We start from the raw sequence: 18,051 nt of genomic DNA, 5'->3' as shown, positions 1-18,051 counted from the left end.
ATTCTGCTTCATAACCACAGGTCCCAGATATTTTACCGGACAAAGTAAAGTGTAGTGAACCGTAGCTGATGAAGGAATTTAAGTGAACCCTGTATTTTGCATGCCTAACAAACAAGTTGTCTTTATGTTTGAATGTTGAACAGATTTAAAATGTGCAGAATAATGCAGTTTTTTAAAATGTAAGTTCATTATTATTTAATATTTTTTCAAATTATGAGCAGTGTAAAATCCTCAAACTGACTTTGTATAAACTATTTGTGGTGGAAGCAGCACAAAGAGTAAAGAATATGCTATAGTGCAAGGAGAAAGCAAAGTGCCTAAGAAATTAGCTTATCAGTGTGCTTCTTCTTTCACTGTCCAGTTACAAGGTGGGGTGGTCAAACCGCAGCAAAAAATGATCATGTCCATCCCCCATGTTATTAAACAGAACGTTGTGCCTCTCAGAACTGGATGTAAATCCTTGGCCTAGTAAAATAGCTTTAATCCATCAGTTTAATCTGTGTACGTGGTTGCTTCATTGGAGTTCAGTTTTAGGCTTTCAACAGCAGTGGAAAAGGAAATCCCCTTTGTGGCTATATGTGTGAATACAACTGTTGCTTCAAAGCCTGCAATCAGTCGGTGCAGAAGTGATTCTTGGTTATACTGAAACCCATAAGGTGTGGGCCTTGGTATAAAAACATGTTTCTATGTATAATTTGATGTTTGTGTAATGGAAAACATTGATATTGCAAAATATGTGCAAGGTCTGCTTCTAGTACTGTGGTACATTGGTATATTCTGGCTGGAAAGAAACAATAGACTCTGCAGTCTCTATTGACCTGAAGCACCCACAGTGTGTCTGGTGTTAGGTCAAGTGATGGCAAGTTTTTCATGAACATGCAGATATATGTAATATATATATAATATAACAATATGATATGGTAATGCTGACATACTGTTTGCATATCAGTGTGCTATGTATGCAATTTCATTATTATGTCTGCAATAACTGTATGGCACTTGCAAAAGTTACCAAAGTTGCAAAAGTTAGGTAAGTGATTGTGCAGGATTCCAAGGAATCATTTAAATACTGTGTACAAGTGACAGGGGGTCTGTAACACTTTACAAATGTGATGTGCTATTGTAACTACCTAAACTTGCGTTGTTTACAAGGATGACAGCATTTCATTCAATATGTATTTAAAAAAAATAAATACACCAGATTCTTTTTTTTATAACAAAAAAAGTGGTTTGTCTTATGTTACCTAATGCAAAAGTACAACTGCAGCGGAAGAGTAAGTTAAAAGTGGTGGGGGAGGTAAGTATAACACTGTAATCTACACCTCTCACTCCTGGACTTCTTATTAATAGATAATAGATAATATAAAATAGATAATAATGAAAGCCCCTAAATCTCCTCTCCGTGTAACTGCTGGAGTCATGTTTTAGGTTTTGATGCATTGTTTGTATTGATGGATTGCTACTTCAAATTAACAGTGGACCAGGATCTGAAAAATGTATCTTTGAGCACTCTTTAACCAGGGTGGTAATACCATTCTTTACCTCTACAAATTAAAAGCTTTCTGTGTTACAAAAATATGCTAGCAGTCCAATTACATCCAAGATGAAAAGCTAATAAAAACCTTAAAATTCAAATGAATTTGATTCAATACTCACTACATCTCCACCTATAAAATGTGCTCTCTTCAACTAGATGGGTTCACTTCCTGTGAACCCAGGGCATCAATGACCCATCACCTGGAGGTCCATCATCATTGAGTCCTGGAGTCACATGACATTGTTGTAATCATTACCATTATGATATACAGCTTCCCATAACATTCAGAATGCAGTCATGGCAAAGGAAAAAAAGAGGAGGAAGTAGACCCCTCATGTTATTCTACCAGGCCATCTGGAAGGTTATCTACAAATTGGAGGAATGAGGAGACATTTGGAAGTCTGAGCTCTAATTTTTTATGGTTTATGGTTGGTTTATGGTGTATAGTTGATTTATTAGCAGAGGGCTATCTGCTCACCTTTTGCATTAGAGGACATACACACACTGGATATTTTCTTGTGATCAAAGTGGCCAAAGAACGACCAAGCGCGAACAGCCAATTGAGAAGGACAAGGTGTCATTCACTTGTTCTCCTCCTCCTCATCTTCAAAGAACTGGACAGTGTTGTGTGTACAGTTTGTTCTACTGGTATCATTTCTAGCAACATCAATCCAAAACGTGTACATAGATTTAGAAACTGTTACAACTAACACTATAACCTTCCATCTAAAAAAAAATGAGTAAGGGTGTTCTTTAAATAAAATCTGTGCTGTTTGGAGATTTGTGAGTATGGAGCCAACACACCACATTTGTTTACATCTATCAATCTTCTAAACCCTAGTAAAATGAGATTTCACAACATCTTATTCCCTAACCTCATCATAGGTCATTTTTCTTCCTATCCAGATAACTTTTTGTCCTAGGAATATGATTTTGGTCTTTATTTATATGTTAGAGAATTTCTTATGCATCCTGATAAGCTGCAGGCAAACCTAAAACCTGCAAAAAATGTAATCAATGCCCATAAAATGTATTTTTTAACTGCACAAAGTTATCTGACTGTAATGAAAAGATATATCATAGCAATACCTTCTGAAATATTTATGTAAAGTAGAAGGAACGTACATTTTCAGAGAATACCTGAGATAAAGTTACGCATAAAGCAGACATTAAATTTTCAGAACACTTCCTGTCTGCAATAATGTTGAGTGAAATTCTCTGACAGAGGACAGTACATTTAACTGTAAATCTGGAATTCTGCTCTGGAATACTGCAGAGTAACCGGATCCACCAGATCCAGAAGCACCGGTTCGTAGATGATTCCACCACTACCTAAAGCAAAACTAAATTTAACTGAGAAAAATGTGAGCAGATAAGTTCTTTAATACAGAAGGGACAAATAATACCCCTTCTGCAATAAAAGATAAAACTTACCTGCCTGTTCACAATCTGTTCTTCAACGTATACAGATCTGGCATAAACAATGTAGAAAAACTTGGCATAGCCCTGGCAGTTGAGAGTGAATGAATTCACTATATCACTCCAGCTTGGCCAATCAAGATGCATGAAGATCAGCAATCTGGAAGGGGACCTGGTGAAAATGGCAGCACCCGTAAAAGAGTGAAGATAGGTGAGAGTAATTAAAAATTGCAATCAAACATGTACGTTTATTTTATTGCAGCAGGGACATTGCCTGTCACTTCTGCAATAAACAACCTATCTGCTAACATGTTTTACTAATTTATTTCAGTTCTGATTTAGGGTTTGTGAAAAATCCACATTACCAAAGAAATTCAGAGAACAAAACATTTCCCTTCCTAATCATTTAGGTTCTACATTCAGCATAGCACAAGCTGGACACATGATGGTAAAAGTGTCTTATTTGATGCTCTACAAACCTTATTTACTGGGGTGACTTGATTAACAAGAAGTCCATTTTATTTTTAGCTATCTATGTCATTTATACATTGTTTTTCTAATAGCAGGACAAATAGCGACATTAAAGGATTTGTTATTCATTCTGTTCTTCCAACTGGATCCCCAGCAACACCTCCTTCCCCCACTTCATGCAATCATTTTTTATTTTTTTTTTAGTACACACAGGCCTCATTTATAAAACGGTGACTCTGACATTCACTGAAAAATTGTCTGGTGGAGAATCTTCCAGGTCCTTTGGCGGTGACATCTGAGCATCATTCTCTGCAGTAATACAGGTAGTCCCCGAGTTAAGGACATCTGACATATAAACGACTCTTAGATACGAATAGTCTTTCCTACTCTTCGTGTGCAAGATGGAGGCTTGATAGTGTGGAGGGGTTGGTTTGGATGACTTGCAGAAGAAATCTTTTACTAAACACAGCTAAGGTTGTGGGTGATCTTAGAGAGTGACCTCTTCTGTAACCTCTTGTAACTCTTTAATGACCGAGACAAACTTTGCAGTTGTTTCATTTTGCATATCAAAGCACAGCTTGCTCCAAAATTTATTGAATGTCTAGGCTCCATAAAGTTTATTTATTTTTAATTTGCTTTGTATGTGATTAACTCACAGTGAGGATTTTTTACAGTAACTGACACCACACTGCCTAATATTATGTTGAGACAAACATCTGTCCTAATTGCATTTGATAAAAAAATTGTACCTGTTCCAACATACATACAAATTCAATTTAAGAACAAACCTACAGTCCCTATCTCTTATGTAACCCTGGGACTACCTGTACTGTAAGTCCAAGATGGTATGATGACGTGACACCAGAGGATAAGTTCATGACAGCCTGGGGCTAAATGTTCCTGTGACTTTATTGACCTCAGAAGTGGAAATAAATAATTGTTCCTGTGAAGTTTTAATTAATTTTTTTAGCCCGATTGACAATTTAATTTGTATTATTTCAAAATCCTAGGTTTGTCATTTAAGTATAGTAAATAATATAATAGGCATATGTTTTTGAACAGAGTTTTAATTTTTTCGCAGAATTGGTTACATATGCTTTTATTTCCTAGATTTTAATTAGGAATATAGTGCATAAAAAGAAATCAAAAACACTTTTCTCTAATTTGCTAATCCTCAAATATTAACCACAAATTTAAGCCACAAAATATTTTGCCTTATAAGATATTGATAAAGTATGATTTTATTGTATTAAAATGGATTGGTAAAGCTCAAAGTGAAACATATTTTTTATTAGAAGAGCTTCCTCCCAAGGACTTCCTTTAGTGATATATTGTTGGCTGAACAATGATTTGCAAGACAAAGTTGGGCTAGCATTGCCATGGTCTTAAGAATCACAAGAAGTATCATTATGTAACATTGCCTGTTCTGCATTGCTTCCATGTTTTGTATTTGAGGATCAAGAACACCCTGGTGATGACCTAACATTTGGTGTATTTAGTGACCTCTGATGAAGATTAGGCATGGTCAAATAGAGGTTGTTTAAAATGATGTGATCACACCTTCTTTCCCTGCCACATGCTGTTATCCGTGTTTCCTAATTTGTATTTGCCTAAGGTTAAGTCTACACAGACCAGCTTGTAAATGCCCATGTTTACAATTCCCATTCATTCCAATAGGCCAAATCACACCAGAATGATTGTCTTGGCACATTTTGGGCGGTAAAAAAACACTTCTTGCTGAATCAGTGGGACTAGTGTAGCGGCACAAACTTGTGGTCTACAATCTGAAAGTTGCAGGACAGTCCGCCATAGTCCAGGCTTGTTGGGAAGTTTACTTTTGGACAGGTATGGAGAGACAGACTCCAAAATATTTATGACACCCTGAATACATGAAGAATTTGGGACCAATTCACTGATTCACACTACATATTCTGAGCAGATTATATATCTAAAGTGTGGCATGGAATGTAAATGAGGACATTCACAAATAAGTGTTCCTAAAATTGTGGAGGAGGGATGCTCATGTGAAATCCCAGCCTGTGATGATTTATTAAGCAAAATGGTTCCCCTTTTCCACAGATCAATTGTTTCCAAATCAGAAGTAAAACTTACATTTTCATTGTGGTTTTGATGACACTGGAAAATTGGGTGGAAAACAGAAGTAGAACTACAAACAAGTTAATCCTCTGTGGTGTCAAATTTATTTTTTGTTCTGCATTTTAGCACGATTTTACTTTTGAAAGTTGCATGTAAATATGTGCAAAATGAGTAATGCATTTGAATATTTGCATTGCCATCAAGGGGATCTATCTACAGGTTTAGTGAAAAACAAAACACGATACACAGTCACATTTTTAAAGTTCAGTTTATTCCACTAAAATATTTATATAAAAAAGAAATGGGCTTTAAAATTCTACTAATATATAAACCTGCATCTGTCTTTATATAAGCCTCCTGTAATCCTCTGTGCAGCAGCAGACAGGGATTGCAGAACAACACATACACATCACAGGTGTGGCACTGCTTTTGGATGGCTGTGGTATTTGCATTCAAGGCATAAAAAATCTGTATGCCACACTTTAAACCAAGAATGGATTTCTTTATTACTATTACAATTCCTAATTGGCACTACAGAAAAATCACCTACAACTACACTATTTCAACAGCATTTTATAGTGAAAAAACTATAGTGTGTGTATTGTGCCAACTCCAATCATATTAAACCATATTTGTTTAATCTGGACTTTTTAGGCACCACTTTATAAACAATTTTCTTTAAACCTCATATCACTGTTAAAACTTTAACTTATTTTACATTAAAATACATGAAAAGTACAACACTTTGTGAAACAATTGGATGAGTACATGAAATTGTATCAAATTATTCCCACTTGCAATTCGATGCGTTTCACAGATTTTGTTTCCTCAGGAAAATTGTAGGACATCGAAAAATATTGGGTATATCATCCGATTGAAACCAACTAGGATTACCAAATCCTTTAATTTAACATGGGTAGGACCTGGGATCAAAGTCACAAAATATTGTTAAGCTCCACAGAAGCAACATCAATCTCCTGTAATCAGAATAGGGGAACAGAGACTTAGGATATACACCTTCCTTTTTTTTAATATTCTGTTCTTCATGTCATGGTCTTCATGTCATTGTTTCTTTCTATTCTTTCCTCCCCTGTGTATGTCTGCTCCCTAATGCTGGCTGCCTGCAGAGAGAAGAGTGCGATGTAATTGGGAATAATTTGATAGTTTCATGTACTCATCCAATTGTTTCATAAAATGTGTGCCTGAAAATTCCAATAAAGTTTTTTTGATTAAATAAATACTACACCATATCCCAACTTGTTTAGGAAAAGGGACACATATCAGCATAACGTATGTAGGGAAATGGCACACCCTGACCATGCTTCAATTTTAAAAAAAGGAAATTTAATACAAAACCAAAAACTATTATTTCTTTTTCTTAGGTTTAAAAAAATAACAAATTAATAATTTAATAAATTATTAGATTTGTGCAAAATAACACTTTTTATACTGAGAGACAAAAGGAGGGACAAAAGGACTTGGTTCTACAAGATGGCCAATCCCTCCAAATCTGGGACGGTTGGGAGGTGTAGGGAGAGCTTGAAATAAATTGTACACAGGTAATTTAATATTTGAGGGGGATCTGTTGTCATGAAGGTCATTATGAAACCTTCATTGGAGGGTAACAAGACTACAATTTTTTTTTTAAACAAAAACTTTATATCAGCTAAACTCCTCTCTAGGTTTGGTTTCTCCCAGCATCAGCTAAAGCAGAACTGTCAGTAAAATATAAAAACACTTAATTTTACTTCCACAGATCCCTCGATCCCTCCACATTTAGATTTGATTTGCACCTGTATTGTCATATATTCTTTTTTCATTTTGGCACAGAGGAACAGCTGGGCACCGACATCTTCTTCCCTTGTGTCTGGCATCTGCTAGGTCAGGCATGTGCAGAATAAGCAGCCTGATGCTTCCTGGTATAATTGACATTAGTACATGTTATCCCATTCAGTCTTCATCACTACTGCGGTAACGGCAGATGGGTAGGAGCTTCCCCTTCATTTTTTGGAAAAAAACACATTTTTTTCCTAATATAAGAAAGTTATCTATCCTTTTATGTGCAGTAAAAAATAGGAAGATAGGTCCACTTTGACCAATTATTTACTACATTTAGGCTTTTATGTATATGTGTAGCCTTTGCTAAAATTTGCTTTCTGTCTCCGCTTTGTTGGAAAGGGTACACTGTCTCACTCTAAGTCTTGTTAAAGGTTGCATTACAGGAGGAGGAGGCTGATGGCTGCATTGGTGGCTGGGACTTAGGCTTTGGGAAGGGGAAGAGCAGCTAAAACCCCAAACTTTCCTCCCTGTTAGGAGCCATTGTGATCAATGGGGTTCAAGTTACAAGGCCCCTTTCACTTTTGGAGATGGAAGCAAAAGTGATATTTTTTTTACTTTTTTTTGTTCCAGATTTTTACATGATATGGGCTTGAGGCATTACCCATTTTCAGAAATATATGTGAATCACTTTCAGTGTTGTATCACTTCTTCATTTGGCCATTCTTTGAATTGGATCTCTGATCATATTATACAGCTATGAGACCCTCTGCACTTTGGTAACTTGGGAAATACCGGTGACATTTCTCTGACATCATGGGGATTTTCTGTGAACCTCAACAATTTTCTTGCAGGAAAGCAGAAGGAATTTTTGCTTTATAAGATCACTAATGAGCAATCCTTCCCTGCTAAAAACAATATGTTTCTACAGAAGTAGATGTGGGGTCTGGATTTGTTCCCAGTTGACCTCATCAACCCCCTACCCCACCACCACTGCCAAAAAGAAAAAATAACTACAATTAACTAAAAAAATGAGCTTGTGCTGGGTCACTTTCAGAGCTCTCATTTCACACACAGTTCATGGCGGATGCTAGGTTACCTGCCTATATCTCATTTAATTGCCTGAAAGCCAAAGTACATCTACTATACCCCAATGTATCTGATTAACACCCCTTCTGAAGTGTCTGTACAGTGGAGATCAGAATTGAACCCCGTATGGATGGAAGGTACATGACGCGGGTAGCTCGGACCTTCTAGCCCATCCCTTATAAACACCATTGTCATAACTACCTTCTACTACCAAGCAGCGCTGTACATTAAATAGGGGCTGCACATACGAATACAGATAGTGACACAGGAGGAGAGTACCCTGCCCTGAAGAGCTTACAATCTAGGAGTTGTCCATAAACTGATTGAAAATAGAATGCAATAGTTTAAAAATATTATGAATAAACTCACCATGCTCTTATTAGGCAGTGCATGCAGGAAGCAGAGACAACATGAAAGAGGATTGATGATATTATGAAAATTCTCATGATGAAGACTAAAAGGGGCAGTCAATAAAAGACAAATATCAATGAATGAACACAATAGCCTTTCCCTAACTAAGTGCTTGAGTTAGCTAGGGAGTATATGGGCAGCACAGTGGCTCAGAGGTAGCACTCTGGCCTTTGTAGCGCTAGGTCTCAGGTTTGAATCTTAGCCAGGACATGATCTGCATGGAGTTTGCAGGTTCTTCCTGTGTCTGCATGGGGGCGCTCAGGTTTCCTCCCACATCCCAAAAACATATGACTATGGTAAGGACATTAGATTGTGAGCTCCATTTAGTGACATGACTATGGACTTTGTACAGCACTGTGTAATATCATTGTGCTATATAAATACTGTATAATAATAATATTCAGTGTAATACTTCCTTGTAGCATGCTTTATAAAACCCATCAACATAAACGTACATGGACTGACCAGTCCTGATGAGTTCTTAATAGGAAGACATATACCAATAGTTCTTGATGTTCCAAATTTGAGGAAGCGAAACCAGAAAAACATGGCAAACCAATACCAAGTGAATGTTTATGAATCAATATGAATCATCTAGAAAGATAATTTATTCAAATTCATGGAATATAATTGCTTGTGCTTTATTTATTCTTATAAAAATATATTTAGACACACAACACAAAGGGCATGTTAAAAGCAAGACCTTCCATGTACAAAGTAATGAGAAATGCCAAATGGCTGCCTAATGTGTGCCAAAAATGGCATAAATCGCGTAAAATATATATAGAAATTAAAAAATGATGCTTGATAATTTATGGCATGGAAAATATTCCTAACAAAAGTATACACATAATAAAGTTAATTTACTTAAATCACCTCTCTGGGAATCAACCCTCCAACGCCACTAACTTATGTGTTAGTTACAAAAATAGTAAACTAAATGCCGAAAATATATACTTACATCTGAATATGTTTGGTTGACTAAGGAAAGCAAAACACACAGGTAGAGGGTTTTTTTTATTGGGAAAGGTTGTGGTAGGAAGGAGATACAGAGGAATTTGTGTATGTACTCTGTCCTATGTCCTCACACAAGATGTATACGGTGCATCTACCTTGAACAACAACCAAAAACTAAAACAGGTAAAACACTTACTCCACTCTAAAAAATATAGAATTTAAGCTTCACATTAAATATAAATGAAAATAGAACCGTTTTTGTCTGCAAAAAAAAATCTCAGTATGATTGTCAAATTTAATTAATAGTTTATTCAAGCAGATTTTTGTCACCTGCACACATCCTGATCTAATTATTTCGAAACTAGGTCAAAACAGGCGACACCCATGTTTTGTGCCAATTTTCACAACCCTCCTGTTATCTGAACCCACTAAAGTCAATACATAGTTTATCAAAGATGGACAATCATAACTTAATGGCAAAAATTTACATTATTAAGTGTGCGAAGCACCTTCATGTTAGCAAAATGGAAACATACTGATTTACCTAAATGGTAAACTTTAACTCCTAGGGCTTGTGTTTCTCCGTAAATGTGTAGACGTTTTTTATGTTGTGTACTTTTACCTAACATAACAGCAAAATAAAAAAAAGAGTAATATTTCCCATTTATATTTTACCAGACCTTTTCCAAGCATGCAACCTAAGTGATCAGAAAAGGGAGGGCAGAGAACATGTGGCCCCCTTTCCTGCATTATACAAGACAACATACTTTTCAACATTGGCAGTAGTTTGCAGGAAAGGGTGGGAAAGGGTGACAAAACCATTTGGTCAATGACATCAACCAAGATTTCCTGTGGTTTTACCACATCTGCTGGTTCTTTCATTTTGCAATGGGAGTTTGTATGTAAATATTGGTGGGAGTTGGGTTATCTTGAGTAACATGGAATACATGGAGTATGCTGGACATAGTAATTGACATGGATTTACACGGATGATGTAAATTTACTTGGGACATTAATACGTTTTATTGTAAAAGGAGTATAATTGTGTTTTTATATCAATAAAGGTTTTTCATGGTGTAGGTGTACAATGTTGCTGTGCAGATTTAGGTAAAGTCAAGAAACACTATGCACTTTTTCTTGCCACCAGACTGTTCTTTTTCATTCTAACATCAGCTTTTTCTCTCCCAGGAGTTTTCAATTTCTGCACCTTCTTGAGTCTCTCCACTAAGTAAACAGCCTCCACTTCCCATTATACCACTTGTTCCTCTAAATAAACTTTCTGCATCTTTCATTAAATTCCTAGTACTTTCATTAGATCACCCCTCCTCTCAATAAAATGCTCCCTTTAGTCATTACAGTGACCACCTACTTTCTTTAGCCTGCCCCCACCTTCTATTAAACTGCCCCCACCTCTCATTAAACTGTTCCCTTTATTTCAATAGTCTCACTACACCTCTAATTAGACTTCTAGGTATTGAATTTCCATATTGTTTTTCTTTTTTTTATTCCATAAACTAAACATTCCTAAACTAAACATAGGGAATGATTTTACTTTGCAAAAAAATGTTTACTGAACAACTGCATGCAAGCAAAATTTTATTTAACACACTTTTATTATGCAAATGATAAAAATAAAAAATATCAAAAAGATAATACATTATATGAGAAAAATATGTACAGGTCATAATGGCACTCCTCAGACACTGGAGGCCTGATTTATTAAAGCTCTCTGGAGAGGATACACTTTTTATCGGTGAGACAGTATACTGTTTGCAGTGGGTATTTACCAAGCCTAGTAAATAGGATAAAGCTGTGTGCAACTTATTCTATTTATTATGTGTTTGTGTGCATGCTTTTTTTTCTTTTCAGGATCATTGATTATGAATTACTTTCCAAAGGAAACAACTCTTTTCTATGGCAGAATTCACACTGCCAGTAAGGTTGCTGTGCTTTTTCCGCTTCCTCACACCAGAAACTGCTGCCCCCTACATGTAGCAAATGGGCAGCCCCATAGCAAATGAATTGGGGTGGCAGTCAGCAGTACTAGTACAAGAAATGCTCACTGCCACTGGCTGTCATGGGTTCTATAAGAAGCACTTAAGCGGCTAGTAAGGCTAGTAGAGGCAGGATATGTGGATAAACACAGAGGATTCAGCTTACAGAGATTCTTTAATGTTTCTTAATTAAGCCTTACAATGTATAGATTAATATGCTCTTATTTACAAAAAGAACTTTACCAAAAAACAGGGCATTATAATAGTATCATGTGTTAATATCATATCGGGACCATACCAAATAAATTAAATATGTACAAAACCAGTGTACTTTCCCTTTCACAGCAACAACAATACAATTTAATACATACACTAAAATAATGTTCTTTCCAATAAATATTTTGTCTGTGAGAAGTAAGGAAATGATCTTTCTGCATAAGAAACCTAACAACCAACTGAAGGTGTTACGGCTGCGGTAGGTAGTAAGTAAAGCAGTGCCCGACATGGGCAGAACAGAATAAATGTTGACTAATTAAAATAAGATTAATACAGAAATACAACCAAATTAAGGATTAGTTCAACTTTAATATAACCAAACTCCAAGCATTGCTGCTCAGTTCTGTACCCACAACTATATGAATATAAGGCCATAACATAACATAACATCAGAGAAGATCACAATAAAGAAATTCAGATTCTCATCAGTTAGTATACAAGTTTCAGGCTGGAGGAGTGGATATTCCTTTAAGCAGGCTGCCCTAGGTAGCACCCACACATGGACTGGTTGTCTAAAAGAAAAGCAAGCAAACAGCTGGAGGGCCATTGACAGCATCAGTGGTGATTGCTGATACTTGTAGTTCATCATGGCAAGCTCAGCATACCTCTTGCAGTATCTTATGCTTCTTGTGTAGAAGTTTGCAAGAAAATTGGACTATTCCCTTTAATAGTAGTACAGAACTCTCTACAAATATTAAAGAAAGAAAAGGTAAAACTGGAGTTCAGCTTTATATATTGTAATAAATGTCTACTTATCTCTGGAGGACAAAATGTAGGCAATGGTAATAAAGGTGAAGAAATTGTATGCTTTGCATAGTAAAAATCAATATTCCTTTAGCTTTGCAGTCAGGTAGTAGCTTCCCCTAAATCATTTAATATAAAAATTAAACACAGCTTTTACATTTAAAGTGACTCATTTCATTGGCAAATCATTTGCAATGAAAGAAGGATTAGGTCTCAAAAATTTGACTTTTTTAAAAAAAATGTTAATACTTTAAGCTATTTTTATGTTGGTTCGTGCACAAAAACCATGGAAAAAATATTCCGCTATGTCAAAATTTCACACCTTGTTTAAGATAAAGAAGTGTTTCCTGTTTACCCAAAGTACATGCGGTGTCACCGAGGACATACAACCAGCAGTGTGAATGTTCATTATGATTCACTGTTGCCACCTGGTGGGGAAAGAGGAGAAAAAAGAGGGATTGGGGGACCGAAACATGTACTGCATAGCAGCATGTATTAGCATTGCCGGAGGGCTGTAAATGTTCATACCTTGGTATGGGTATACCAACCCACATTCATGGTGTGTACTTGTATTAGCCATCATAGTGCTGAACCTGTATTAATCACTGGAGTCCTGGTTGATATTTTTTAAATAATTAAAGGGATAGTAAATGTTTATTCCAACAAGGTTTTAAAACAACATCTAGATTTACCTTTTCTGGCAATTCCTAGTGGGTTCTATTGCCACCAGAGATAGCCAGGGTCCAGCACTTAACCCAAAAACTAAAATAACCAGTTCATGAAGTTATTATCCTTATACAGATTGCTTCAGGGGAGTGTGCTGCAGAATGGAAGTTATTACAATGCAGAAGTGTGTGACGCTATAACACAGTACTTACTTTCAGTACTACTATAGTGATCTATCAATGACTTGTGTCAGTGTGTCAGGATAATCACAGGCAGGGTAGTGGACCCTCTGTGTCACCAGCCCGCTTGGCAGGGATGTGTTTGGGGCTCAGAGTATTAGGCACCAGCCGCCTCTGGTCTTCACCAGAGCTCCCTGCAAGGGGTATGATTTAGGAGGCATTGCTCAGATTGTGGCCACCTGTGCACGCAGGGGCTGGTAACTGCTGACTGGGTAGGACCAATGTACAAGAGCTAAAGGCAGAAGTGTAGTCAGACAAGCCAAGGTCAGGGCAAGCTGCAATCGAGGATAGTCAGATCTGAGGTCAGTATACCAAATTCTCAGGTTCAGTTCGGAATATGCAAACTAGAACCTGGAAACAGACACTCCTTGTTCAAGCAACATCCTGGTGCTTGTCACTTTTCTATATAAGGGGAGTCATGTGACAAGGGAGAACCATGTTGGTAGCAGGTCATAAACCCCACCAGCAGAGGGAGTGCTGGAGCTTATGCAGTTCAGGTGGTGTTTCCTGAGCCTGTCTAATCACCATTAGAAGTCGTCATTTGCTGCACAGCTGCATAGGGATACCAAATCCAAACCTTTCATAAAAAAAGAATATTTACTTAGTAAATGTCTACCAAAAATATAAAAACTAAACCATATCAAGCTTTATCAAAGCAGTCCTTTTGCAGGATGTTCTAGGTAATATTTCCCCATTTCTCTTCTGGTATTTTAAATAGGCCTTTCCGAAGGCAAGGATCCTGTGTAGCTATGTAACGGGGGGGCCAGCAAGCATTTTGCCCCTTCTCGTCCATACAAGGCTCCATGACTATACTGAACAGTAGGGGTCCTATATTTAAAGGAACTGGTGGTAATTACCACAAAATATAACCCTAATCAGTCTGAATGAACTCCTTCCTTCCATTCTGCCTCTAGCTATCGTTTTTCTACTAATGTATTGCTTTTTTTTAACCATTATTTTTTTTATTTTTATGTATTTTGTTTGTTATTTGGTATTTTTTATTTAGCACACATGTTCTCATTTGCAAATACCTTCATGTACAACTATGCATCATGGAGAGATATAATGTTAGTATAATTTTAAATGTAATTTATTTATGAAATAAAATGTAAACTTTTTATTTATTTAGTAAAACTAATTAAAAAAACACATTTTTGCATTAAGATTAAATAGCAAATACTATAGTTTTTACAAGACAATATTAGCAAAATAAATCCCAGTTTGGAAAAAAAAAACTTTATTCTATCTTGAACAATAAAAAGGCCTAAACATATGAAAATGTAAAATTCAGGGATATACATGGTCATAAACTATACTGTATAACTAAACTGTGACTTAGAATGAGTATGGTCATTTTTTTTTAAACTGAATTTTTATTGAACATTTTCTTTTACATGTAACAAGCATAAACATAGCAATACAAATAAGAACTCAATAGACAGAAGGAAAACCGTGTGGGTTAGACCAGTGATTTTCAACCACTGTGCCGCGGCACACTAGTGTGCCATGAGGGATCTTTAGGTGTACCGTGGGAAATTATCCAATTACCATTGTCGAGTGTCTGTGCTGTAGTGACTGGCAGAGTAATGTAATACTCTTCCATGTCAGTGGGTGGCAGTAGGTAACATAGTTTTCTTGTTCATTCTTAGAGACAAAAGAATTAGCTACAGAGTGTCATTTTGTAACTTTTTTGATTTGTGGTGTGCCGCAGGATTTTTTCAATGTAAAAAAATGTGCCGTGGCTCAAAAAAGTTGAAAAACACTGGGTTAGACAAGTGAACATTGGTGGCATTTGAGACAAAATATATGTCTATGTCCGGGTATTTCAGATCTCAGCCAAAAAATAACACGGTGAGTAAGAGAATCCAATATAATCGTACATTCTTCTATATAAATCAATGGTGGTCGTGTCCATGGTAGTAAAAATAAATAACTGCAGAATACCTCAACTGCAGTAATAACATCAACTGGGTACGACTTTCGGAGGTAAGGGAGAGGGGGGAGAGGCGGGGGTAATGACTACTGACCCAAGAATAACCAGGTATTCAAGTTACTACTCTAAACCTGTAACTGAAAGTAATAAGCATCCCAGCTTTCCCAGATCCATTCAAATTTATTAACATTGTTTTTGAGAAAAGCAGTGAGATACTCCATCAAATGGACATCCTGAATGCGAGTATATAGGGAGGCAAAGTGGATTTCCTCTTGGCTGAGATCAGAGTGTTGACTGCCACCAAAATATGGGTAATAAGTTTGCAGGTAAATTTGGTGATACCCGTCAAGGGCAATCCCAGGAGATTAAGCGGATCTAGTAAAATCTGTTGCTGGGTCACCTCTCTGAGTAGCTTATTGTCTCTGTCCCAGTAACTCTAAATGATGGGACAGAACCAAAAAATATGTTCCAAACTTCCTGTCTGGGTCCCGCATCGCCAGCAAATAGGGTCCATAGTAGGGAACAGTCTATGCAGCACATCCGGTGTATGGTGCCACCTAAATAAAATTTTATATATTTTCATTGTAAAATGTGCATATTGAACTTTTATGTGCCGCTTCACAGATTTCTGACCACTCATCTCTCTCCAAGGTTCGGCCCAGAATAGCTTCCCAGGTACCCATATATACAAATTTGCGGTAGATGGAGGAAATCAGACGCTTAGAATATAATCCCAATCCACACATATTCTCTCAAAAGAAGTGACCTCAGAGAATCTTTGCATCTGATTAGGGGAGAGAACATGGAGTCTAATCTGTAGATATGCAAAAAAGGAGGTTTGTGGAAGTTCAAATTTAGCCCGAAGTTCTGAGAAAGAGTAGTCTCTTCTCCACCGGGTGTAGGATATTCCTAAAATGAAATAGCCCCTTATCTCTCCCCTGGAGAGACTGTCAGGTATTAGGGGAGTGTGGATAATGGATGTCAGTACCGTGGCTGGGGAGGAGAGGACATATTTAGTCTTGTATGTCCGCCACAGGTTCCTCGTGAACACCATTGGTGAGAGCAGATCTTTATACCCTCGTAACAAGGAGGAGCTCCATAACATCACATTAAGGTGGATTGGAGCTATCCAAAATTTCTCCAGCTCCCTGCATATACTAGGCGAGGCTAGTATCCATGATGGCAGATAATGAAGATGGGTCCCCACATAATACTTAATCAGTTCTGGGGCCCCCCAATCTTGCATACTCTGTGGGTGTGCATACTACCGAGCTAGATAGTCTATGTTGTTTATGTGCCCAAATAAAATTTAGGAAACCTGCCTGCAATTTTTTCAGGGCTTGGACAGGTACCAGCACAGGGAGAGTTTCAAATAAATAAAAGAGCTTAGGCAGACGCATCATTTTCACGGATGTTATCCCCCCCAGAAACGACAATGGATGTACCTTCCATTTATTCAAATAGGTATGAAGCTCTTGGATCAGTGGGTAAAATTGCATGAATACAGTTGGTTATATGTGACAGTAATCTGAGTACCTAAATAACCAATAGAGTGCTCTCCTCACATGAAAGGGTATTTGTCCTGCAGCGCCGAAAGTTGTAAAGTAGGTATATACAAGGGTAAAGCCTCTGTTTTTGAGGAGTTCACCTTATAACCCGAGACTTCACCAAAAGTTTGGAGTTCAGTCCACAAATTCAGAAGAGTGGTAGTAGGCTGTCTTAGTGTGAGGAGTTCATCATCAGCATACAATGAAATCTTGAAATGTAAAAAGCAGGGGGGACAGGGGGCAACCCTGTTATGTCCCATTTTTTATGAAGAACAGTGTAGGGGAGGCATGAGGCAACTTGACAGAGGCTGTAGGGCATCTGAAGAGGTATGGAATCGCTCCAGCAAAAGGTCCCGAAAATCCCAACTTGTCAGGGGTGGAGGAGATGAATGGTCAATTAAGACTATCAAAAGCCTTCTCCACGTCAAAACTAAGAACTAGTGACAGAGTTTTGCGTTTGTTAAGAATGTCTCACTTAATCAGGGGTTTTTCAAAATAATACCAAAAATGGAAACTATTTTTTTGTTTTTTATGTTTTTTTTTTATGTTTTTTTGGTGTATGCTGTTAATAGAGAAAGTTTCCATAGTAATAAAAGGGGTCATAGTAGCAACCTTTTTACTTTAAAAACTGAGAAATGAGGATTTTTTTTTTAACTTTTTCAAGGTGCTCTTTGGACTCTATGGCCCAGATTTTTTAAAGCTCTTCAAGGCTGGAGAGGGTTTACTTTCATCAGTGAATCTGGGTGATCCAGCAAATCAGTAAGATTGATTTCTTAATAGTCATTTGCTATTTGTTAGCAAACATTTTCAATCCCGGACCAGATCCATTCCAAGTTTTCTGGATCACCCAGTTTCACTGATGAAAGTGTATCCTCTCCAGCCTTGGAGAGCTTTA

Source organism: Pyxicephalus adspersus, chromosome 4 (assembly GCF_032062135.1).
Source record: "Pyxicephalus adspersus chromosome 4, UCB_Pads_2.0, whole genome shotgun sequence".
Classification (NCBI taxonomy): Eukaryota; Metazoa; Chordata; class Amphibia; order Anura; family Pyxicephalidae; genus Pyxicephalus; species Pyxicephalus adspersus.
The sequence above is the reverse complement of the archived record's forward strand: the minus strand, read 5'-3'. Positions refer to the sequence as shown.